The sequence below is a fragment of the Ciconia boyciana genome, chromosome 2 (assembly GCF_034638445.1).
Source record: "Ciconia boyciana chromosome 2, ASM3463844v1, whole genome shotgun sequence".
Classification (NCBI taxonomy): Eukaryota; Metazoa; Chordata; class Aves; order Ciconiiformes; family Ciconiidae; genus Ciconia; species Ciconia boyciana.
In genome coordinates this window covers 102337059-102363345 of record NC_132935.1, presented here as the reverse complement: position 1 = coordinate 102363345, position 26287 = coordinate 102337059, and the positions used below count along the sequence as shown (strand labels likewise).

The 26287-nt window shown below is 39.0% G+C and overlaps 1 long non-coding RNA gene across 1 annotated transcript; it reads right to left on the bottom strand.

Moving 5' to 3' along the window:
• Window positions 1-1670: 1670 nt before the first annotated feature.
• Window positions 1671-4813, bottom strand: LOC140647030 (uncharacterized). The gene is made up of 3 exons (XR_012040641.1): window positions 4728-4813; window positions 3834-3881; window positions 1671-1807 (listed from the first exon to the last, which is right to left on the bottom strand). It is a non-coding gene; the product is annotated as an uncharacterized lncRNA (long non-coding RNA).
• Window positions 4814-26287: the final 21474 nt, after the last annotated feature.

Genomic DNA, 26287 nt, shown 5'->3' with positions numbered 1-26287 from the left:
CACTGCCAAAAGCAAATTAGCTGTACACACACCCAGTCAGCTACTGAGGGACTTAAAATACATCCAGCACTGCACTGGAAAGTCTTAGCCCTAAGTCACAAAATTCTCAAAGGCAAAGGTATACAGTAATTGCTGCACAGCTCAGGAAGGGAAATGCCATCTGCTCTACCACTAAATAGAACACCGCACACCTAGTCAGGTGAAGTATTTGATCTGAATTGTCCTGTATACAAAGGACAATACAGAATATATGCACACCATAGAGACAGTCAACACCGAGTCACTTCCACCGGCATTAAATCCAGAGCCTGAACTCCTAGAGATGTTGCTGCAGGGACTCCAATGCTGATTAGACATGACACGGGAATAAAATAGACACACTTGAAAACACTGAATACTGCTCCCTTTCTCATGCTGGTAAGCCTGTACAACTGCTGTGCAAAACCAAATGAATACACTGGTCTGGACCTGCACTAAAGGAAAGATCTTAACATCGTGCTCAGTCAAATAATGTAGACGCTGCAAGGCCCTTTATACTGCCTCCATGGCGAAGGAGCCAGGTGGAGGGGGCTTAGCTCAAGAGTAAATGATATTTACTTTTGAAAGAACCCGTTTCCACTACCAAGGCAGAGAGTGGAAACAAGTCTTACATTTTGAAAGGTAATAGGTCACAACTTCTTACATGAATAAAATCACGCAGGAACAACCATACCTGGCATATTAACTTCTGATAGTACACTCTGTAATATTTCCACCTTTCTAAAATATTCACAGTGTCAGAGTGCTAATCCACCTTTTGTACGTTCTCTCTCTGGATGTTCTGGATTCCCAGCCTGAGACTTTTTCTTCTTTTTCCCTAGGAAAACTGCATTTTAAGAATAAATTTCATAATCAATTGTTTCAAAGACAAATTATTTATTACATTTTAAAAGTGAAGGGTAATCCTCCTATATCTTCACATTCAGTGAGATGCAGGGACATATCTGAAGGAGTAGAGGATTAATATGACCACATATTCCAGATGAGGTAGTAGAATTCCATTTACTTTAAGAAGTGCCTATGTGTCTGTTTTCCACGTTCTTCTAATGAATATTTTATACGGTTTTAATGCAATGCAAGGCATAAGCAAAGCATAATGTAGGTAGGTGTAATGGATACAAGATAGTGCATTGCTGCTGAACAGCCAAGTAGATGTGGCCAAACTGGAAGAAGCAGTGCCCCTGTGGAACTTAAACAGCTCTAAGAAAACTAACAGTTTGGCAAGCTTTAGTAAGTACTATGAAATTCTCTCCTTTGTTGTTGCTGTCGAAATATGCTTGCATGTTCTCTATCATCTATTTCACTTTGTTGACTGAATGAGATGTTTTGCAGTCCTGAATAAAAAAAAAAACAAACACAAACACTTCTTGTTTATAGTTTCGCTTTGTTCATGAAGTGTTCCAGATCATCCCATCAAAAAAGAGCACAGCAAACGCTCTGTTCTATGTATTGGACAATCAAATTATTACAGCATTTCAATTAAGGAGCCCAAGATCTTCCCTAACTTTTTCATAACTAATCAAAATAATTGTAGTTCAGGGACATGTCCTTTGGTTTGCAAAGCATTCTCTGCATCTGCCCTGCAAATCCTTTATTTAGCTGAAGCTGAGGAAAGACGGAGTGCAGAAGTACCCACCACTGAATGGAAGATGCACAAATTTAGCTGATGTTTCATGCATTCTATTCAACATCAATTATTTGAAGGAAAGACATTGTCCTTTGTCACCATGGCTGCCTAGGTATGCATTTATTGATCAGAGTATTGAGGCTGAAAAGACAGAGAAAAGAAAACAACATTGCATGTAACACAACAGGTATTCCAAGACTACGATGTCAGTTTGATGTGGAGGACATTTCATTTTTATGTCATATTTGAAGTATGGCCAGTTTCCATCTAATTGCCAAGAATAAACTATATTGCAATTTCAGTGAAAGCCCTTAGGCTTTAGTCATCTACAAATGTGTTTGAAGCTTTCCACAATCCAGCAGATGTTTGGTCTTCCTATATATTTTTTTTTAATCTGATTAAAAAAAAAAAAGCTGTTTCATCTTTTGCTTTTAAGGCAGCTCAAAAGACTTGCTCATGATATACATAAGATTGCACTAGAAAACACAAGGACAACTCAAAGTCAAATCTCCTCATGGAGATGGAATAGACTGTTTCCCTAATCCATTTGCTACAGCTCATAGTCTAGAGGACTGTAAGGGATGAATAGTAGGGTACCTTGCACAAAGCACATGGAAGCGACCTCAGCTGCCCTCCTATGAATAATGGGAGCTATTGCAGTGGGGTGATGGCAACGGTAGCAACACAGTACTTGGTAGCTCCCACTCTTGAGCAAGGCAGGGAAGGAAAAAATACTTCAGCCCTCGAGACATTTGCTGTGCTAATATTTTTTCCTCTTCTTTTTCATAGCCCCAGCATAGTTATAGCAATGAACTATTTATGCTGGTGCAGCTAACAGTCCCCTAAGCATAAAAGTCAAGTCATCAGCCATCTTAAGTGCATTTTTGTAAAAAAACAAGAAAGAGAATCAAACAGTTGCCTTCAATAGATTGTCAACCTAAAGGATTCATTATGCACAGCCTCTCTGAAGACAGTTGCTGTTATGACATTGATGGCATGCATAAACAGACAGGTACAGCTAAGAGGTGATGGATATAGTCAGAATATCGTCCTCCATCATTCCCATTCACCTTTTTCGTTATTCTTCACTTTTTAACTATGACAGGGAATTATTTAAAAGCACACTCATGTTATCATAATCAAATGATCATATTCTGCCTGGAGTGCTATGGAGATTTCATAGTGGGTTCCAAGCATGTTGGTTTGACTATGGTGAGTTATTTTTTTTTCCTCTAAGCACGCTCTGCTTGGGGACTTCCTCCTTTTCTACATGTTTTCCTGCTCAGGACCTGTACAGGTAACAGTCTATGAGATGGAAAATAATGAAAGAACGTATTCCTTGGGGTCAAATTGTCTGTGCTATCCTTTTTCCAAAGTATTAAAAATGAAGACCAGATTTTCAGTTCTAGCCAAAATTCAGACAGAAAAAGGAAAAGGATGTAGCAGGGGTATAGAGTGTACTATGGTGGTGCTTCCTCCTCATTTCTCATTCCTTTGTGTACTCAAAAGCATTTCTCTCTTGCTCAGGCTAATGGGGGTAATACAGGCCTGAACTTAAAATTGAGGTTCACAGCAACATCAGCATGAGAACTACTCTACTCTAGTCATAACTGAGCTCAGCTAAGCTGATTCTGCAGGAAAATTTTCCTAAGAATTCAACAGTTTGATCCAGGACTGTAGTCTGTGTCTAGAACCCCACAGCTTTAACATTTCAGTGCACTAAATGCAGAAATGTTTAAGGTATCTCCTTGAAAAGCAAGCTGCCTGCATAAAAATACTTCACTATACCAAGTATTGGAGGAACCAAAGAAGCCACCAGAATATCAAGCTTACTGAAGACCTGGATCTCTTTGAAAATGCTTTGAAATATTTTGGGGGTTTTACGATTTTCCTATCTAGTCCTACGATGCTCAGTTTTGTTCACTATGCCCTTGTAATCTTCACATGGGCAAAGTGACAACGAAAATTTATCCTGAATTCTTCATGAAAGAAAAACTATCATTGATACTTGGGGGACAGGGAGTAATTGAACATTGTCAGGTACCAGGAAATTCCAGTTTCTCAGAAACCTTATTGGTCTCATGTTCACGTGACAGCCACAAACATCACTGCTATTTTTCTGGCTACTCAAACACACAATGGTCAGCTTTACAAAGTCAGCATTTACCTGTAGGTAAGGATGGCATGTTCCGTATCACTGAATCCTAATTGTTTTCTGTTGAGAAAAAAATAGAAAAATTGTCTGCTAACTTTCTGATTTTAACTGCTTCACAGTAAAAAAAAAAAAATAAATCAAAAAACCCCAGTCTCCAGTATCTTTATTTGTGAGCTTACTTTTAACAAGTTTCCTTCAAAAATAATTGTGGAGTCTTTAAAGAAATATTGAATCATCCAGCCAAGTAAGAAAACCATTTCTATGGAAAAGTTCAACCAAAAAGTTTCTGACAACTACAACAAAGCAATAGCAATATATTTATTAAAATATACATATTGTTTAAAAAACAATGGCAAAGGATATATTTGAATATGCTATTATGCCTTGGCTTTAACATTCAAGCTCAAGGATAAACAAGAACAAAAAAATTCCATATATAGATATATCATGTAAGCTAAAAAGGCAGTGGTATACAATATAGATGAGATGGTTAGTAAGAGCGGCATGAGAAAACTGCACCAGAGGGTAAAAACTAATGATTGACAAATATTAAGCACCAAAAGGACTGCATGTAAAAGGGGAAAAACAGGACTTGTTGACAAGTGAAGAGCAGTGAAAGATGAGCTGAACATATTTTTTTTAATGAGGTGTTAAGTAGATCAGCTCGAGAGGTTGGATAATGACTGTGCTGATGAGTTGGCCAGGGGTGTGAAAAAAGCTGAATAACACGACATTTGGGAAACTTAGGAGAGCAGTGAAACATGAGATGAGATAACTTCTGAGAAAAAAGTGAACTACTCGGGCCACTCAGATAACTTTTAGTGATGTTAGCACTGCAAGGACCGGGCATCTGGTTAAGGTAACATTTTTAAAAAGCATGCACAGATTTAAAGAAAAAAATCCTACCTTATACCAACTCCCTCATTCCCAGAGAAAACTTCTGAAAATGCAAGGGCTCTGTTATTCTTCCTATCTTCAGGTCTTGGTTAAGCAGCTAAGCAGCGCAGCTGAATGTAGCTACTCAGCTAAACTATACTGAAGTTAATGCAGAAGTGCACGGCACAGTCCTAGTAAGAAAACAGGTATTCATCTGAAAGAGTCCTGGGACAATGTCAGATGTTTTAAATGCTCCACAGAAGTAGAGCACAATAGCAATAGCAATAAACACAGAGTAAGATTGTAAGTTTTCTACCTTCTGACCTTTACCAAAATAGTTTCCTCCAGAGACTGAGGGATAGGACATTCAATTAAGCCAGTCTTCAGATCACAGCTACCAGGTCCTCAACACAGAAGGATAGGATGTGCTTCTGTGGTCTGTCTGTTGGATGTCTGAATACTTTCACATACCTGTAATAGCACCAGGCATCTCCTAGCTTTTCCTACACATTGCCATTCTACTCTATGTCCGTAACTCTAGTGCCTGTCTCGAGAACTGGGGGGACAGATCTAACACCAGCAAGGCAGTACCACACTTGTGTGCCATGTCAATGGAGCAGGGGGAGAAGAACAAAAAGAACAGGCAGGATTTGCTTCTTCGAGTATCAGAATTTAAAAAAAAAATCAAACCGACCCTATGGAAACATTTTAATGGGAAATAGAGCAAGCAGGAGCATTGTCAGGTTGTGCAAAAATAAATTTTAAAAGTGTCTAAAATAGCTAGCGGTTGTTTGAAGGAACTTGACACTGACAAAGGCAGAGGAAGTTTGTGGTGGGTGTTCAAGGATGGCAAGGAACAGGATATGTTTATGTGCAGAGATGCTAAATATAAACTCCAAGGTGCAGCAGAGATGAAACACAGCTCATTAACAGTATCTGTAGAAGGTCAGGGTGCAGTATAAAAGCGGGGAAAAAGACATAGACTATTCACACAGAAAGTAGCAGAGAGAGATTTTATGCCACTTCCCCGTGGTTTTGCTAGGCCAACGTATAAGAATACATAAAAGCTACCCTTACAAACTGAAGTTTTATTTGTACCAGAATCACAGACAACACAAGCTGAAGAACTGATGACCCACACTGCAAAAGTATTACTCTGTGTAAACAGTATTTTACAGAAAAAAATGTGCTATTAAAGTCAGTGCAACAGTATCTGACTCTGGCTGCTCATCAGAAGAGATAAATGGAAATATTACAATTTCAGACTTGTCATTTTTTTTCCTGTGATGGAAGTGAAGATGGCTCTGAGTTCTGAGAATGTCATCAAACACTGCCACAAAATTAGAAGAAAGGGCTGTATAAATACATAAAGTAAAATTTCCTTTAAAATAGAGTTTGAGATACTGCCGGCATGACAACCCACATGATACCAAACTTAGGCTTAAATATGAAGTTTTGTTTCAAAGAAAATTTTTCAAGTTTCATGGCCTGTGAGTTATATCATAAAAAAAAAGTATGAGATATGAATTTGTCTGCCACTAAAGCAAAGGGATTTACACACAAATTGCTACACAAAGGCTAGGCATGAAAATTCATGAAGCGATGTAAAACTGCTAAAGAGGGTTCTGACCATATGACTTAGTTCTTTGTTTCCTTTCAGAAATGACCAGTTGATAGGCAAAACTCTGTCTATCAGCCTCTCAACATAGACACCTCCATTCATTACCTGGTGCAACTGTGGTTTTAATTCATCAAGCAACTGGATTTTTAATTCATCAGAAGATTCCTTTCTGACCATAGTTCTTTCCAAGTCCATTTCCTGAGTCTTATTTTTCAGGTAAGAATCCAATGATCCTTGTTTCAAGTGATTGTGGCAATGAAATCCATACGGAAAGGCCACACATAGACAGTCTACCCTTAATTGCTTGTTTATCTTGAGCATCACAGCCATATTTAATCTGGAATCAACTGGAATTGATTAAAAATGCAAGGTAATCTCAAAGGGGAAAGTAGGGTAGATGGGCAGGTATAGAGCAGGGTGGGAACGACAAGACCGCTCAGATCTAGCTTTACAAATGTCCTGTAAAAAAAGCGCTAACTGCACAGTGAGCTGATGAAATAACAGGATGAGCAGACTGATTTTTGTTGTTATTTCTGCTACTACACCCATCTTGGCAGCTACAAAGTATTAAAACCTACTAAAGGAGACTTTCCCACTCCGTGTGCTGACACAGGTCTTTCCACATCAGCTGGAGCTCCAGCCCAGCCGTGGTTGCTCTGGCTCAGGTGGTAGACAAAGGAATCAACAAATTCAAAATAGAGGAACAGGGGAGGAAGAAGAGGGAGAGATGCTGAGGAAAAGAAAGGACAAAAAACCCCCAACAACAACAAAGAAACAATAGAAGTTTTCAATTTCCATTTCAAATAGAAATACTGAATGTTTTCCCAGGAAGCATGTCGTCATGGGCCACCTGAAAAATATATATGTTTTATTTGATTATTATGGTATGCAATCACCAGGACATTATGTGGCCAGAGGAGATTGCAGCATGAAGTAGATAATGAGGTCCACTAGTTTAGTAATATTCAATAGTTTTAGGGGTATTTTTTTCTACTGTTCTTAATCAGAACACAGCAGACGGGCCACCTGTGATGAAAGGCAAGTAGAAAAATTGAGCTTGCCATTGTTCTTAAAACTGTTATGCACATATCTGACAGCAACTAACTTAGATCAAAGCAGAGTACAGAGGGGATCAGAAAGACAGACACCAAAGCAGGAAAAGAAGATGTGAAAAGAGCTACAAGCTAACTAACCACGGGGACATAAAATTGGTATTGACCAAAGCTGCAAAACAATGGCACCCAGCAGTATCAAAGACATTGCTTTATTTCAGAACTACAGAAGAAATGGAAACATTAAGGTGTGTCATGAAAGAAAGGGTTGTAATAAAGTACAAAGATGTAACATCGAGAGCCTCTTGCACAATTAAAGTTGCAAACACCCAACAGGGGAGATAAGACACCCCCTGTGTTTTCACCTACATAAAAATTATTTAGCATAAACAAGCAGGTTTGGGCACAATGAAAAAGCAGTCCTGCCATTGTGTATGGGGAGCAGAAGTGGAACTGGAATACCCTTTTGCTTCCCATAGGTTACTACATTAAATTTCAGGGACTGTTAAATATTAGAAACAGGCATCGTTAACCAGTTTTGGTTTTCCCACTCCAGGCTGCTGTCATCCTAGTAGATCTCTATACAGGGAGTGATGTGCATCATTATTTGTATGCCAGTCATACTCACCCCAGGCCAGACAACCCTGTCTTACAGAGAGCCCAAGAGAGCTGGTAATCGCAAAAACCTTCTCTTGGATATTCCTCAACATCGATCCCTCCATCAGTGGGAAAGTCAGGTAAGCCAAAGGGCTCTCCCCAGACCATCAAACTCAGGCCCAGACAGAACACTGTGGATATGCCATCTCCATGGCTCTCTGCCAGGGAATCTTTAAGGGATTCTCCTATTTTCTAAACAATAAGCAAGTTTCAGTCTGGGCTTTAATCCAGGTAGGACAATCACAATTTTCATTTTCGAAACCAAATTGTTTAGCTGTGTGAAACATAGAAAGCAATGCACATGGTCGCATGTCAGTGGAAAATCATCAAAGAAAGAGCCCCTTCTTCTGACACTAAAATATAAGCTCTACTAGATCAATTGGGGAAAAAAATGAAAAAAGAAAAACAAATAGGAGTAACATCTTCCACTCCTCTCCATTTCTTTTCTTCAAACTATAAATTCTCTAGCCTTCTCTTACCTTGCTTCCTGCTATCAATTTAGAGAAACTGCTAGCAACTCTTCACCAACATGAGGCACACAGTGTCACCCACCTGCCCAAATGCACAGCAGAAACAGCATCAGCTGCCTGCTCTGCCTTCTCTGCAGCTGAAACAGCAACGAGGTGGCAGCTGAAGAGCAAACAAGATGGATGGGAAATGGCTCTGCGCTGAAGTCTGCAGTACCGTGGCAGGAAAAGTTCAAGCAGAGGTTGTCAGGGCCAAGGTCTGCTTCTTCCCTGTCACCTTTCCTTCCAAGGGGACAACTGGTAGTGGGTAGCTATGTACATTTGTAACTATTAGAAAAAGGTACTGTAAATTGTTTCCTTTCTGTCAGATTAATTGCTGTGCACTTTATTTAGGAGCAACTTAATCACACAGAGCATAAAAATAAATGCATGTTCAGCAGCCCAATTTATTCTGAAGCCCTGCTCAGCCTGCTGTGAGGCTACAGTTTCAATCATGAGATGCGCTTCTCTTCAACAGATACATTTGCCAGACATTCAGTGGAAAAAAAAAGCTTCCTTTATAGCACATAGCCAGTCTGCTGAGAACCTGGCATTTGTTGACATTGGCTTCACTGAATCCAGGGACGTGGATCCCAGCCTCATCAGTTCTTTTAAGACTCCAGTTTTACATTGGCTTTGAGGAAGCATTTGCTAGTAGAAATAGGAAGCCATGTGCTCACAGTGAAAAGAGGTGAAAATGAAAAGAATTTCATTTCATTCGTAAAATGAAAATGATAGAGCTTTTTAAAAGAAGCTTACACTGAAATTATTCCCTCTGCATCATGACTACATGCCATGGGGAAAAAAAGAGGAAAAAAAAAAAAAAACAACCACAAAAACTGGAGGCTCCCCTCCTGTATGTGAATGTGAAATATGCAATAACACTTCTCATTAATTCACATGTTGAGCATGAAATGTCTCCGGCACATTGAAAGAATGTATAAGTATATGGGACAAGAGTTTTGGAAACTATTACCAAATGATTGCCTTACTAGTCAACCAATGAACTCCAAATGCTATTTGGAGAGCTGGAAATGGCTTCACCTTTTAATTTGTCCTTTCAGTACCATCAGAACAGAACTCCTGTGTCAGAACACCTCCCAGTCTTATCCTTAGAAGTTGACGATGCATCCTGAAAGCTGCCTTGCAAAAATGACTGACATTTCAACAATAAACCAATATAACTGCTTAACAATAACACAGTAGTGACATAACAGTATTATTGTTTATCTGCTCTATTACTTTTAACTTAACTAAATGACTGTAAACAGTTATACCACAGAAATATAGGAATTTTGTTATTATTTTCATCAGTTTTATTGTTAGCTTAAATATATATATATGTTGCAGTTTTCTGAGAAATGATGAACCAATTATCAAAAATAAATCTCCTTCCTTAGAAAAATGTGGGCCGAAGGCTACTGACTCTCAGCTAGAGGAATTTATCTTTTAATGAGGAGGTGTTGGCATCAGCCTTTGCTGCTTTGGAGAGTGTGGTCTCATGTTCCTGGAATTCCCTGCATGGCGATGAGCCTCTCACTATTCCCCCATTCACAGCAGAATCAAGGGAGCTGAAGAAATAAATGTTACATAGTATATTATATTTGAGCTTTGAGTGATTGTTCTTAAGATTTTTGTATTCCTAGAAATGTTACTACATTATTAAATAGACAAATGCTTCACAGGATAGGGAAGGACACTCTCCAAAAACATGGGTTAGAAAGATCACTGCTATTATTACTTCTGCTGTAAGCAATACTTTTCTGTTAAGGAGTGATGCAAATTAACTTTGATATAAAAGACATAACAAATTGGTGATTGTTTCAGACATTAGTGAGAGAAGCTGAGAAGGTATAAACTTCAAATATTCTTTTATCTTCCTCCTACAAAACAATGGAGGGAAAGTGCGATTGACTGGAGTGGAAGTGGGATTGAAATGGGTTTTGTAAAGACTTGAACCTATAGCAGGGATAACAATGCAGAGAAGTTACTGGCAAGCTGTACTGTGGGAGGGCTGATGGGTCACTGAAAACAGAGGACAGTATGAAAGAAGGCAGGAAGAGTTGCAGGTAAAAACAAATTTGCAGATGGAAACAAACAAGCTAGGTGCAACAAATAGAGGAAGATGAGCATGTAGGTGTGGACAAACACTGCAAATTAAAAATATGCAACATTTCTCTTTACAAAATATTAGCTGTCAGGTGACCCTTAGTTATAGACACACATATGAAGCCTTAATCATGTTGGCTTCTCTTTCCTAATCCTTGTACGAAAAGTATCCTGGAGAGGAAGGCTATGTCCCAGTTGTAAGTATCACAAGACAACAAAAATGGGTGCAAAGAGAAAGCAAAGACAGAATAAATTGATGGAAGGAGCAAGAGAGTTTATTCCACTGTCTGCTCAATGAGAAGCAAGACGAGACAAAATAAGTTGCAGTCCTTTGGAATATGAAACACTGTCACACACTGGATATTTAATCACGTTCAGCTCAGTTATATTCCCACAAGCACTCTAAAGCCTAGTTTTTAACAAAATCTTAGCTGAATCTTTGGGTGTTGAAAATTGCACTGAACATCCACAAAGAAAAATTAAAAGGGTCTTTTTAGGATTAAAAGTGTCATTTGTATGCAGAACTAAATATCTCAAAAGATTTTTACTTTTATGCTCTCTCTTCCTATTTGATCCCAAATATGAAAAAAGTACATATTTATTTAATGCTAAGTTTCAATATCAGAAAATGCTATTTTCAGGATGTGGCAGTTCATATTTTATCTGAGCAGGCTTGCCTATTCCTGAAGAATATCTCTAAACACAAAACAGAAGAGTGAAGCTAAGAATAAAACAACAGGAAGCATATATGCACCACAGCCAGTCGTACAGAGAAGAGACTTCAAACACAATGTAGTGTGCCAATCATCAGCACAGCTTTAAAATCAAATAATGCTGCCACATATTCAGTTCTGCTATCAATTCCCATTAAAATATCGGTTCAGATATTTTCTATTTTATTTGTATATACAGTAGAAACACGAATTCCAGCCAAATGAGGAAAGTGTGGTCTGCCTTCCAAGAGACAAATGAAAGCCTGAACACTTCAAAGCTGGCATGTTTTGTTCCTACACCAGAAAGCTGAGTGAAAAATCCCCTTTTACAGCACAGTTGACCCACTTCTGCTCAAGGGACTTTAAGTGATAAGAAGCAGAGCATGAAAGACACACCTGTTGGCGTTCTTTTAAGTTCCTTGTTGAAATTCTGACACAGGTATGAATATGCTAAATATATTATCAAAATATAACCAAGTTGTACAACAGAACACTCTTTTTAATAACCCTTTAAATTAAGTCCACGTTCATGTTAATCACTCCCCTCCACACACACAGAGGATGAAGACTGCATTTAATAATTAAACAATGAAACCGTTTTGAAGGGTAGATATGCCGTGCACCAAGGCCATGCATTTAAAGAACTAGACAGTTTATAAATACCAGATAATAAACATCAAATGCATCTTAGTGACTGGATTCAAGTAGATACTACTGTCAGCTGCTATTTCATCTTCAGCAATTCTGTGTATTTGGGAGGTGTGGAATTTTCTTGATACGGACTCAAAACTAAATTTTGAACTAATTCAGTGACATAATTTAGAAATATTTAATGCTTCTGAATTTCCAGATTTTTGTTCCTGGTGTAACCATTTAACACATTACTTGGATCAACTGAACACTCTACTTAAAACGAACAATCTCATTTCTGCTTCTTCTGCTGTGTATCCACAAATCAAGGACATAAAACTGAAGTTGCATTTACAAAAAAAATCTTTTTAAAGGGACTTCACTGCATAAATAGAGGACAGTAACAGAAGTCAGGAATAGGCATTTTGATAGGCAAGGATCTTGTCACGTATGTAGGACTTTGAATATGTAGACTTACTTAGACTCCTGAGAATTACAAACTAGTCAGTGTAATGCTAGGTGTATAGCTTTTATTTAGTATAATCTTGTAGCCTGTTTATTTTAACCGATGCTGAATGGTTTTAGGAAAAAAGCAATGGTAATCACCAATCTCAGCATTTTCTATCTCAGCCCAATTTAGAACAAAGAATCAATTACAAACTTATAAATGATCCTATGAAATGCCTTTAAGGAGTTGTTTGAAATCAGTCCATAGTCGCCGTAGAAACAATATGAGAATATACTTATTCTTCCCAGTGTTTGGTTTTCATGCTTCTAGATCTAGCTGTAATGCAGTAAAGACTGGGAAAAAAAGAATGAAAACATTTATTTTGTCATTCTGTTTGTGTTCTTACATATTAGAACTTGTATTAGATATACCTTTTAAGTTTGCCTTGAGTTTGCATTTTCTTGTTGCAAAACTGATCAAGTTACCGTTACAAACTAAGTCCTTATGTAAAGCTAACCTTGACTTCAACTGGGCTTTAACACAAAGAGAAAATGAAAAATACAGGCCTTAGAGCAGGGGCCAATATATTTGTGTGGGCATTATACATATATTTATATCTAAAATCTTTTGCGCCACTTTTCTGGACTAACACAAAGGTTTACAGGAATGGTCACTAAGACAGACAGAAAGTGATACATTTTCATAAGCATTTCCAACCTATTAACTTCATGCAATTTTGCCCCTATTGATGCTGAAGCTATGAAAAGTCACATTGCATGCAGGATAAAGCAAACTTCCAGCATTCACACTCCATTAATTAATTCATCACCTAAAAGCTAAGTATTGATTTTTTAATGGCTCTACAAATCTGCTTAAGCTACTATGATGTAATTAAGAGGACGTGTGTTTACTGTAAATTATCTAACAAGTACAAGGGCTGTGCTTTCAGCAACAACAAAAATCTTAGCTCAAAGCATACAACAGGGAAAATGACTGTTTGAAAATGTTTTTCCACTAATTGTATAAACTACCATGATGTATAAGGGAAGATTATTGTCAAGCTGGATTATTAAAAGCCACCTATAGCACTAAAAATAGAAAGATCTGATACTCCTTCTGTTGAAATCAACAGATCTTGTGCAAATTCAATTGTGGGGAGTCAGCTACTTAACATAGGTGTCCACAGGGATGGTGAATTAAAAATCTCAAGCCGAGCCTTACAGAAAAATTACTATAGCGCATGGACTCCTTATAATATATTCTATCCAAAATACTAGCAAAAAGAAGAACAAAGCCATAATTCCCACAGGTGGCATCTGATTATCCACTAAAATCATACTCAAGAAGTCAAACTAACACATGAAACGGATATTAACTTCTTCCATTAGAAGCATGAAGACTTATGGTTAAATGCATAATGATGTGCAACATAAGTCTTGTGTGAGTGTGAGAAAAGCTGCAATCAAGTCAACCACTGACATGTAGACTATATAAACAATAAAAGAGGAGCAACGTAATAAAGAGTGCAGACATAGCTTGTTGCAAATACAAGTAGATTTCTTACCTTGTATTTACACTGCAAAAATGAAATATGCAGAGTGTATCATTATCACTACCAGGAAAAAAAAAAAAGGGAAATGAGGGGGGTAAGGAGGGGAAGTTGTGATCACGGATACCAAACCAAGAAATTTAAGATTTAATGCTTCTTGGGGAGGGAGAAATTATACAAGATAAATCTCTTATTGCTACATTAAGAAATCAGTATGGAAAGGTCCATGAGATCTTGACCTCTGACCAATCTCTGCAACCTCTTCAACCTGAGAAGACATCCTGCAGCTATCTTTGCCTGCAAATCCCTAGCTTTTCAATTACTGTGGAAAAACAATTCTAGCCATGTATCTCTATGGTTGAAATGTGGAATGCATATTTTATTGTATATCAGCCTCCAGAGGGAGGGCTTCAACAGTTCTGCTGAGAATAGTTACTATTATTACTCAGTTTTTAAATGACATCCAACTGTTAATGGGAGAAGGGAGGATATTTGAAGGTACTCATCATGCAGAGATAAAAAGACACCAGAATAATCCGGCTATGTCTTTTGATAATATTAATTAGCAATAGAGCTTAGTTAGGTTTTTAAAAAATAAAAAAATGCATCAGAATTTTATTCTTACTAGCAAAACCACAGAAATTTATAAATATTTAATAGGAAAAGCATGAACTTTTTTTTTTAATGTCATATTTTGGTTGAAGGAAGGACTTTCCCAACAGTATGCTAATTTTTTTTTTTTTTTGCTATGCAACAGTGATGAAATTTTGCATAATCAGCCTTTTTCACCAGCCTAATGTTCCATGTTTACTGATAGGAGCAAAAGAGGAGCTGATTTTTACATCAGCAGAGCTCACAGGGGACAGACATTTCAGTATTCAGAGTCCATTCTCTTGAAGGGTTGGGAAAGACACCGGCTAGCTAAAAGCAGCTCCAATCTGTGACAATGGAATAGAAGAAAACATGAAGGTAATTATTGTATGTGTGCACGGCACAAAGTGTGAATCAATAATTAAAGAGTTAATTATCTCACCAGTTATGGATACAGGCTGCAAATAGGCAGAGAGACAATTATGCTTACTGCATGCAGTGCGAGATAACCAGCTCTTCTCTGGCTGCCCAGATGGGGATTCACAAAAGGTTCTACGCTCCCATGGGGTAAAACATTTGGAAATGATCAGTGGCAACACACTGCAATAACCAGTGGCAATACAGTAATGTTCTACACCTCTGTATGTCCAGACTGAGAATCCTCTAGTAGTGATAATAACATAGTGTTAATGCATTCTTTCAAAGAAAATAAAAATTAGTACTACTAAGTGAATCATAATGACTGCTAAGACAATTAATTTGCTTTTTCATCATTGTTGTATGCTGAAAGCCTTTCTCTGTGCTATAAAAAGTGAACCATGGATTTAATGAAATCATAATAGGTGATCTGGAAAATAAATAATTTTTAAATACTTCAGATTTCCTTTCAGAATATATTCATCTGCCCATTTTACCATATAAAATTCCAGTGCAAAAGCGGCAAATACAAAAGGGAAAACAGACACAAGCTATAGTTGAAATATACCTCATGAGACCAGCAACAGAATTAATTAATTAACGGTTTCAACTTTTTATCCTTTGCCTGGTTTTGACAACTTCATATATATTGTATGGAGAAGCTTTTATTTTTAGTCTAATTTCCAAATGAAATGAGATGTATATACAGCCAGCATCTCTCTCAAGTGTTTTCAAATTATTAGCCAGTTTCAGTTAGACCTGAAGAGGAGAGAAGCCTCAAAGATGATGAAGATGATGTCCTCAAAGATGATGAACACAAATCCATCAGGAAACAGAGCTCACTAGCTTCATGGCTTACAGAACTGTTTACTTGAGGTTAGGATGTAGTTGTTGAGATTCAAGCTCTTCTTACCAAAGCCAGAGGCCTGGACTGCCAAACACAGTTCTTACGGCAGCAGATTAGAGCCCACAGCAGAATCTGGTTTTGGCATTATATAACCCTTGAATTTAAAAAAAAAAAAAAAAAGTTAAATACAAGCTGGTTTTGCTTTGTATGTGACATTCTATGTATTACTCACTATTGCCAACCTCAAGCTTTTGAAAACCATGAGTCAAGCCACAAAACATCATGAGATTAGCTGTAACATGAGTTACTGAAAAATAAATAAATACATATGTGTGGTTTATTCGCCTTTTAATGCAGGGTGAGTTCAGGTCATGTTTTTGAAGCTTTTCTTCACAAACACCAAGGCTACAGACTCACTTTTTTTTCCAAGTGGATTTGAGCTAAGAAACTGTAAGACTTGGTAACACTAACACTTTTCAAACATCACGTGTAGCTATGCCAACGGTGAGGGACTTTCGCTTTCCCCTCTGCAGTGGTGGTGAAGGCCAGTTCAGTGATTACTGGGTCGTAGATATAGCAAAAGTCCCAGCACATGCTGGGTCTATAGAGAGCCTCAATGGCAACAGGTCTGTGGGGAGCCAAAGAATATATGACAACCAAGTGACCAGGGTATTCTGCCACCAAACAAGCACTCACAATCATGGTTTGAACAGATGGGCACGCTTATGAGACATCTCACCTCCCCACTCGCTGAGTGGTAGCCATGCAAAGAAACTGCATTAGGCCAAGGGAGTGGAATTTCAGCCACAATGCCTCTTTCCAAAAACATTTTTCTGCAATTAGTCTTCATTCTTCTCAAAATATTTGGGCATTCAGAAAGAAAACACAAGCTTTACCCCTAGAAATTAAATAGGACAAAGTCTAAATATGTAGAGGTAAATTGCATGTTATTGCATCAAGTTCAATTTGTGTGGAAAGTTCTCACGTTTTTCACACAACAAACATAAACCTTCCTTAACTCCTGTAGGCTCCTAACTCTTTTTTGTGTGGCTAATTTTAATGACATCAATATACAGCACATAACAACCAGCTTTTTATATTGCCGCTCCGTACTCACATTGTTCAGACTCCACATTTAAGCCTGGGACATTCTGGGTATTAACATGCATCACACAGAGCCATTCCTATTTTCTTCTTCCTGTGCTCCTTCTTGGGTGGCATAAATTAAAAATAGTTTTGGGGGGTGTTGAAATTAAAACTACTCCACAGAGGCAGTCAGGAAAAGTCTCAGGAAATACTTTCTGGTGGGTTTTTTTTTCTTGATTATTTTTTGTGGGGATAATCTCTATTCATCAGAACCAAAACCTTTCTGTGGGAATGGACCACACCTTTTCAGCTATGTACAAAGCATCTGCTCGAAGTAAAGGAGACAATTGCACACAGTGAGAGCAGTTATTCACACACTGCTCAGGGAAGTTATCTGGAGCATCCCATTGCAAATGCCAGCTCTGCTTCATTCAGAGTGGGGACTTATAGCTGAGGCAACATCCTAGACACTGCTTTTTTTTCTAGCCCGCAGAATCATTTAAAATTTCAAAGTGCAACAAGAAAATTTCTGAAGTTTGAAAAAATCAGCAGGATAAATTTACCTTTCCAGCTCTCATAAACAGTTAACTTGCAGATTACCAATTTAAGATATTTACCAGCTCTAGGATTTATACAGATATCAGCCATCCCTGCTTGACAAAAATTCGGCACCAAGAGACTGATTTCCAAATTTCAATTTGGAATAAATATTGCTTCCAGAAGCAACATTAAGGAACTGTACCTCTCGTGTTGTTCCAGCTCCCGAGTTCTATAACTTGCTCTTTTGCTCTCATTTAACTTCCAGTTTCAGGCTTTACCTAGAAACCTCCCTTTTCTAAATCTTGCATTTCTCTACTATGTTTTCCACCAGGACTGCTTAACCTGCAGGCCAAATCCTGCATGCCAAAATTATGCAACTAGCCTTTGATGCACTGCCTGGCACTTTCTCTCCCAAGAGCCCTGTGTCCTCTCTACCACCACAGTGACCGAAAGGCAGGCATTTGCTGGTTTGTATCAAGGGTGTGTACATGTAGGTAGCAGGAGTATATGAGCATGTCACATCACATAAAAGGCATTAATCTCACTCATCTTCTGTATTTTGTTATGATAGTACATTCAAGCAGCCCCTACGCATGACTTCACATGTATGAACGCTCCCATCGTACAACCAGATACACTTCAGTTGGTCATGTGGTATCCAGTAATGGGACAGCCACGATAAGTCCTGATATACTGCATCTGAGTACTTCCAGGAAAGCCAGAGAGATCTGTCGACAGTGTTTAATACATTTTTCTTTGAGAGAGATTAATAAAAAGGAAGGGATAGAAACAGGAGAAATGGATCTAACTTGTGCTTCCACGGAAGTAGAATAAGGTCAGCTTATTCTAGAGTGCTTCTAGAAACATACCTGGTGTTCGCAGGTGAAAGAACAGGCAAGCTTCCTTTTCTGATGGGCTATGGCACACTCAGGGACTAGGGCCTCACAACTTCAGTTACAAAAAATGTAAAGAACTAGAATAAAACAATTTTAAGGCACATTAGCAGCCCAGGATTAGTATAACCCACCGCCCTTGTGTTATACAACCATATTCTCCCAGTATCTCCACTAGTGAACTCGTAATATCCATCACAGGATTGCAGCACAGAGCCACCTGGTAGCAAAGGGAAATTCCAATGAGAATGGAGCCTGGGGAGCCTGCAGTGCTGCCAGGGGCACTGCCACAGACACTGAGCCCTTGCATTTTGGCACCATCTTCGTTTTCAGTGTTCCAGCTCCTCTTTTCATGTGTAACTCAGTATACGGTGCTGGATTGTTGCTATGTCATAGCAAAACTGTATCAGGAAGCCTGCAGAGGCTTTGCTTTTAAGCTGATGCAAGCTTCTTCAAAACACACTCCACTAAAATCAACCCATTAAAAACACCAAATGTTTTTGTTCGTTATTTGAAATTAAATTCCAGCTGGTCTAAGAAACTCTATCTGCCTCTGGTTTGTATGTCCAAATCCCTGGCGCTGTTGTAATTCTTGTAAACACCACAAATAGGTTTTTACCAAAGTCTGCTGCTGAAGAAATTACAAACCACTGTAGATTCGTAACATGAGTGTGTCATTGTTAACTGCAGTTGCAACACAGTGCATACTAAAAAAATAACTGTGGAAAAATTGTATTTTGGAAATCAGTGCAAACAATAAAAGCGCCATTTAAGAAACTTCAGTTTCACCTTATTGAAGTGTTTAGCTGGACAAAAGGGGTGAGAAGTGAGGGAAGATTACTTTCAGGAAGTTTTCATACATGCCAGTGTATCAACTATATCAACTTTCTGAAAATTACACGTTTTTACATGTAACGAAACAAACTGAAGTTTGATTACAAAAAAAATACACATTTTTATATCAGTAGTTAACGACAAGTATATTGTAGCAGTTTTACACTGGTGTTTCTTACTGTCTTGAGCTTTTATAGTCGTACGGCTGAGCTGTCATGTGTTCACAAATAGGAGCTTCAAATTTTCTTTTAGGTTTTACATTAGCACATACAGAAGTGATGCCTTAGTATAAAACCATATGGTCCAAGAAATCACTGCGAGTAGAGTAGGGTAACAATTCCCTGGGGCTTTGCTACAACTCCTCCTTTTTGGTTCAAAGCCTTTGATTTGCTTCAACCTGTTATGCATATGTTTTCGTACAGCCTTACTTCTTTCTGTGCCCTCTTCAGAAAAATATTTCTAGGTCTACTGGTGATTTATAGTAACTTCTCAAAATAAACACATTTGTTTTCCTTGTTTGCTACTATATTATACTACTATGACAGACTCTCTATTATTCAGCTTCAACCAATTCTTTTTTATTTGTCTGTTTGACTATCACAACACTGCTGGATAGATTTCCTATGACTATCTAAAACGTATTTCCCTCATTTATCACATAAGTCTGAATTTAGCTGAAGTAATATGGCTGATTTAGCCTTCCCTAAAGGAAATGTATAACACTTTACAGAAATAGTGTAGCTTTTTATATAAAAATCCCACTATAAATCATAGAAAACTAACCTGGATATCCTGCTTACCCATGAAAAACAACTAACTCAAAATAGCTTTACCCATAAGCAAATACACACGTGCATGGGCTTCTTTGTCTTGTCTTCACCCGTTTCTCCATGAAAACGGTGTTCATGGGAAGTGCTGGAAGGGTAGACTTGGAAGCACAAATCCTGATATTACCTACACACTCAACAGAACAGAGACTTCCATAACTGTGCCTTTGCAGAATGAGCTCGATGAACGAACAGGCGGTCCCTCCTGCGTGCCCTCTGCTTCCCCCCGAGCCCTCTCCCAACCAGCCAGAGTCCATTGCAAGGGCAGCGGTTTGCAAGCTTGCCTCCAGATGCGAAACCAGACCAACGGGCTATTCTGTTCTGATAGCAATTTTTGATTGCTGTTAACTTAGATTAGTCTTCTGGGAAGAACTTAGATCTCCTTTTCTCTTCTTGAGCTTTCCCTCTGACATCTCCCAGTTGATAAATAGCTATACTGAATCTCAGAGTGCTTAAAACATAGCTTTCCATCTTGAGCCAAAACTCGCCCATCTCCTTCATCATCTTTGTTTTAAAATCATGTCAACTTCTACTTCCCTTCAGTATGAGATACCAGCCTCTATCAGCCACTTGCCTGAAAATTGAAAAAAGATCAGTTTTATCTTATGCTGCCCTTCATGTATAACAGACTTCCTGTCAACACCAACAGCACTTACACTTTATCTGTTTTCAAATCTCACCTTGACCATATTCTTTGTTATGATGTGCAAAGCAAAAACAAAACAAAAGAAAAAACTCAAAAGCAAGACAATTTCAGAGACAGGAAAATAAAAGGCCAGCAAACTGAACATAGAAACGTTTAAAATATATAATGGCTATTTCTATTTTTAAAAGAAGAAGTTGGATGGGTTTAGTAGAAAAGTATGGGGAAAAGAGATATCTTGTCGATTTCAAAAATCTTGACTCAATCTTCTCCATCTCTTCTCTACCCTTCACAAAATACTAACAATTAGGTTGTATTTTCAATCATCTCCTTTTGAAATCTTGAACCTCTGAGTTTCATGTCTTCCAGCTTTCCTATACTATAATAAAGGCTAAGAAGTTAATTTATTTTGCAATGATAAGCAACATCACAGGACTCCAGGAGGAGAAACTTTAACAAAGGCATCAAATACCACAAACCTCATGATGCAAATGATCAGATTTGCTAGCAGAGGAGAATTGGAAAATGATTTATCTCACACTGATGCCTGAGGTAGTTTTTTGTCTCAGCTCACAGGCTCTCTAAAACAGCCTGACCTACATATTCCTCTCCTTTTTTCTAAGCCTCACTGAGAAGACAGACTTCTTAGTATTATTGTGAGGTTCACTGGGAGGTTAAAAACATGGAGAGTTATCTTTAAGTATAGAAAGAGCAACGTTTATTGTGTAAACATTTACACTGTGAGCTGACCTTCTACTGACTTCAACTGCTAAAGGGACCAGGGGGAAATGTTTTGGGGCAGGAGTCCAGGAAGCTGAGTGGAGTGGGAAGATAAAGAGTGGGCCACAGCTGAATGGGGCAGTCGGGAGAGAGACAGGGAGTGCTTCCTCTGGCCCATGAAAAGGACTGCACAGCTTCGGAAAAGGATTGCATGACACTGTGCACTGAGGTGAGCAGGGGACCAGAGCCAGTGACCCAGAAGATCCTTCCTGTGTCCTTATCAGGACAGTTTCTTAGAAATCCAGGAAGACAGAGCATTTCCTTGAGGGTGCAGAGATGGAGCGCATCCCAGGGTAATACTTGCACTATACCATCCTTTGAACTACACAGCCACAGCCAGGGTCCTCTGAATGACTCCTAATGCAGGGACCTGAATTCTCCTGAGGTTAGGCTGTGCAGTGGGATCCAGCTGCCTAAACACAGTGTCGTTTTAGATGCCCAAGGCCATCCCACTGCCAATCCAGAAAACATGTGTGTGTCGGGGGGGAGGGTCTCTTATAGGTCTCACGTCTCATCTGTCAGCCCCATGGGAAAGTTTCAAGTGCTAGGATGCCTCAGATGGCACCTGACACATTTACATGTTTCAATCTGGAGCTGGCTACAAAGCATACCGACTCCCAGAAGGCTTTGAAAGCCTATAGAGTGATATATCTTATATACTAATATATAATATACAGCCTGTAATACATTAAAGAAATTATTTCTCATATTTTCAGAAATCTGAGCACTGAGGACCTGCTTCAGTTGTCCACACATGGTGTACAGTGTCTAGGACATTTAAGATGTCCTAGGGTGTCTAAGACATCCAGGTAGGAATAGCAGATATTACACAGGACCTGAAAGAAATCTACAACAACCTGGCTGTAAGCCAGGTAGAAAACTTTAGGGTAATTCAAACCATAGTAGATACCGCTGAATGAGCAATTGACTGTTTTTTTAACTGTAAATTTGACGCATGTTGGTTAACTTTAACATTAACAATGACCCCTCACCTATCCCCTAATTTCTGCATGCTTGGTGTGATGGGGTGTGTGGTTTGTGATGGGGATTGGCAAGGATTACGCTGGTAGTATACTAGTGGTCTGTAATTTACGGACAACTCAAATGAACTGCCAGCCCTAAGCCACTGGATAACTGACATTTCCCAGTCAAAACAATACAGCAGATTTTGTGTAGGTGTGGACATGGGAACAGTGTGCGGAGAGAGATCTGTATAACTTCCCTGCTTGTAAAATAAACAACACACCACCACTGTCTATTAAGGACAGTGATGATGAAATGTGTGACATAACTTCTACTTACCCTATGTTGGAATTTTTTCTATGCACATCAAAGAAAACTTTAGAGATACTTCACCAGGTCGTTATAAAAGACCCTAGAAAGTGAAGAAACAATGAAGTTATAAGAATGCTTTGCCCAAAGCTGAGGCAATGTTGTATGTCCTCAGAGAATGAGCTTACATTGTAATATAAAATCCCAGACACCACTCCTTCACTTTTCATTCTTGCTTGGGGTTTACATGCAGAAACACATTTTCACATACAAGAGAATAAAGATTTCGTTTGGGCAAATGAATTCCAAGAGCTATCACATCCCTTTGAATCCCAGTTCACTGTGTCTGTCTGTGTGCTTCATATAGAGTATTGTTTCTCCAAAAAGCAGTCACTGGGAAAGAAAAAAAAGTTACATAGAACCAAAAAAAAAAAAAAATTCAGCATAGAATTGCAGGTGCAAACGTTCAGTTAAGCTTTATTATATATTTCTGTCAACATTTATGAAATTCAGTAGTCTGGAGTCACAGAGACAGCTAGTTTGGAATTTTTTTTAAATTAATACCTCCAGGTTTCTTTTCTCTTCTATTTTGGGAAATACAGTACAGAGAAAGACTGTGCTGACAATAACAGTAGCCTCTGTCAGAGAGTCAAGAATTCAAGTAGAATTACAAGGAATGGGTTTTAAGTGAGGCAAGAGCAAGAGGGGAAAAAAACAATGTGGTGCTCCTTTGAACTCTGACAAGACAGATGAACCTACAGCTAAGATACTTGAGAGTGAGACTGATGGCTTTCCAGGGCAGATGTTCGACTGCAAGTTCAGACCATCCATGTCAGAACTTGATGTGAGGTTTAAAGTACAGAATGATTGAGTTATCTAAGAAAAAGTTATTAGTGAGCCTTCGAGCAGGAAAGGCAAATAATTACAGTTCCAAGGTATCCAGTACCTTTAATACAGTATGAGATGCCTGCAAGACTTCATGCTTTTCAGCTGTGGAGAGATTCCCCTCTTCTTTAGCAAGGCAATTAAGGCACTGCACACTCACTGTGCAGTGAGGACTTGCACCACTATTGAGCAGTACAGAAGTCAATACATGAAGTCATTAGTGAACTTATTTCTTATGAAAATTCTCCTCTCTTCTCTGAACAAAGTTGAGAAATGTCTGTCTCCTGCTGCTACCCTACCTATATCCACTCTCCTCTCTGGGTAAATTCTTAAATTGTCCTATATAAGGGAAGTGAAAATTTGCTATAAATCAGGCCCTAAAAATCTGACAGCAAGTCCCATGCTGAAATCCTAGAGGCAGAGTGCAAAAGATTTCTGGAGAATAACTGGAATTCTGCCAAGAATTTTTAAGAGCTTGAATGTCTTGGGGGAATATATAAAAACAACCTCATGATTCAGCTAACCAAAGCAGTTAAACAAGTTCCCGAAGGCAGGGATCAGCACTTTGAATATATTTGGGTGCTCCCTTTAATTCCTGTGTTTCTTTTTCCTTCTTCTGTCCTTTTCCCAGTTCCTTTCTACTTTGAAGTTAGGAAGGTAGGCTTTATACGTTACTTTTCCTTCTCACCCAGCCAACAGGGAAAGGTCATAAGTAGGGCAGCCAGTTCCCTCTTCTTTGAAAGCTGTATGACTGTTCTACTTTAGATACATATCCTCCCGCCTAAGCCCCAGCACAGTGTGAGCCCTATCACAAATTTATAAGCTCCAGTTCTGTCCTATATACTACCTAGTCCAGACATGTAACAGTCATCTTAATTATAACTCAAATGTAGAAAGCATGCCATCATCATCTTTCATGATTCAAACAGGGCAAAGCATCTACAGCAGTGTCTTATAAAATGGGGTTTAATTTCCAGCACACAAAAAGCTACTACTGCAACACTTAAAAATGCTTATATGCATTTTCTGTTCTGGAAGCAGGATCTCTCCGGTTCGAAGAAGCCTGTCTGACCTCCATGAATAATGAACTCTTTAAGAACTTCAAGAATAATCCTCAAAGAGATCAATCAAGTGAGACCAAAGGGAATGACAAGAATACAAGATTAAAGAAGAGTCTCTGATGTAGTCTTGACAAAGTTGATTTGAGCACCTAAAAGTTTAATAGATTTAACTGACAGTGGCTAAAGCTAACTCACACTTCATTGCTTGCATGATCCTTATTGGAAGCATTTTAGATACATGTGAGCAGTCTCAAATCATTTGGACTTTCTAAAGTATGTTGTACTTGGCTGTTACTTAGGAAAACATGCTGGCCATTAGAACCTTACTGGTTCTCAAAGGTAACAGGGTACCATCATAATTTAATCCACAAAAGAAGAGCTTCTGAGAACAAGAAAGCATCAGTCATCAGCTATATCTATGTTTAGCAAGTGATTTGACAAAGTAGATAATTGATTGAAGCAGCCACTGCTGACACCTCTACCCTGTATGCAGTTCACAGGTTTTATTTCAGAATTTATCTAATCTTGTGAACCAAATGACTCTTCCATATACATGGTTGCACACTGCCAAAAGGACCAGTCTTTGGTTTAATAACACTTTAGAATCATAGAATCATTTAGGTTGGAAAAGAGCTTTAAGATCATCGAGTCCAACCATTAACCTAGCACTGCCAAGTCCACCACTAAACCATGTCCCTAAGCACCACATCTACACAACTTTTAAATACCTCCAGGAATGGTGACTCAACCACTTCCCTGGGCAGCCTGTTCCAACTCTTGACAACCCTTTTGGTGAAGAAGTTTTTCCTAATATCCAATCTAAACCTCCCCTGGCGCAACTTGAGGCCATTGCCTCTCATCCTATCAGTTGTTACTTGGGAGAAGAGACCAACCCCCACCTCACTACAGCCTCCTTTCAGGTAGCTATAAAGAGCGATAAGGTCTCCCTTCAGCCTCCACTTCTCCAGGCTAAACAACCCCAGTCCCCTCAGACGCTCCTCACAAGGCTTGTGCTCTAGACCCTTCACCAGCTTCGTTGCCCTTCTTTGGACACACTCAAGCACCTCAATGTCTTTCTTGTAGTGAGGGGCCCAAAATTGAACACAGTATTCGAGGTGCGGCCTCACCAGTGCCGAGTACAGGGAGACAATCACTTCCCTACTCCTGCTGGCCACACTTTCTGATATAAGCCAGGATGCCATTGGCTTTCTTGGCCACCTGGGCACACTGCCAGGTCATATTCAGGTGGCTGTCAACCAACACGCCCAGGTCCTTCTCTGCTGGGCAGCTTTCCAGCCACTCTTCCCCAAGCCTGTAGCGTTGCATGGGGTTGTTGTGACCCAAGTGCAGGACTTCCCTGGTTAGCCAGGACTGCTAATAAAGGATTGAAAGTGGCTTGGTGAGCACTTCCACCAGCTCCCTCAGTACCCTTGGGTGGATCCCATCCGGCCCCATAGACTTGTCTATGTCTAAGTGGTGTAGCAGGTCACTAACCATTTCCCTTTGGATTACAGGGGCTTCGTTCTGCTCCCCGTCCCTGTCTTCCAGCTCAGGGGGCTGGGTACCTGGAGAACAAATGGTTTTACTATTAAAGGCTGAGGCAAAGAGGGTATTAAGTACCTCACCCTT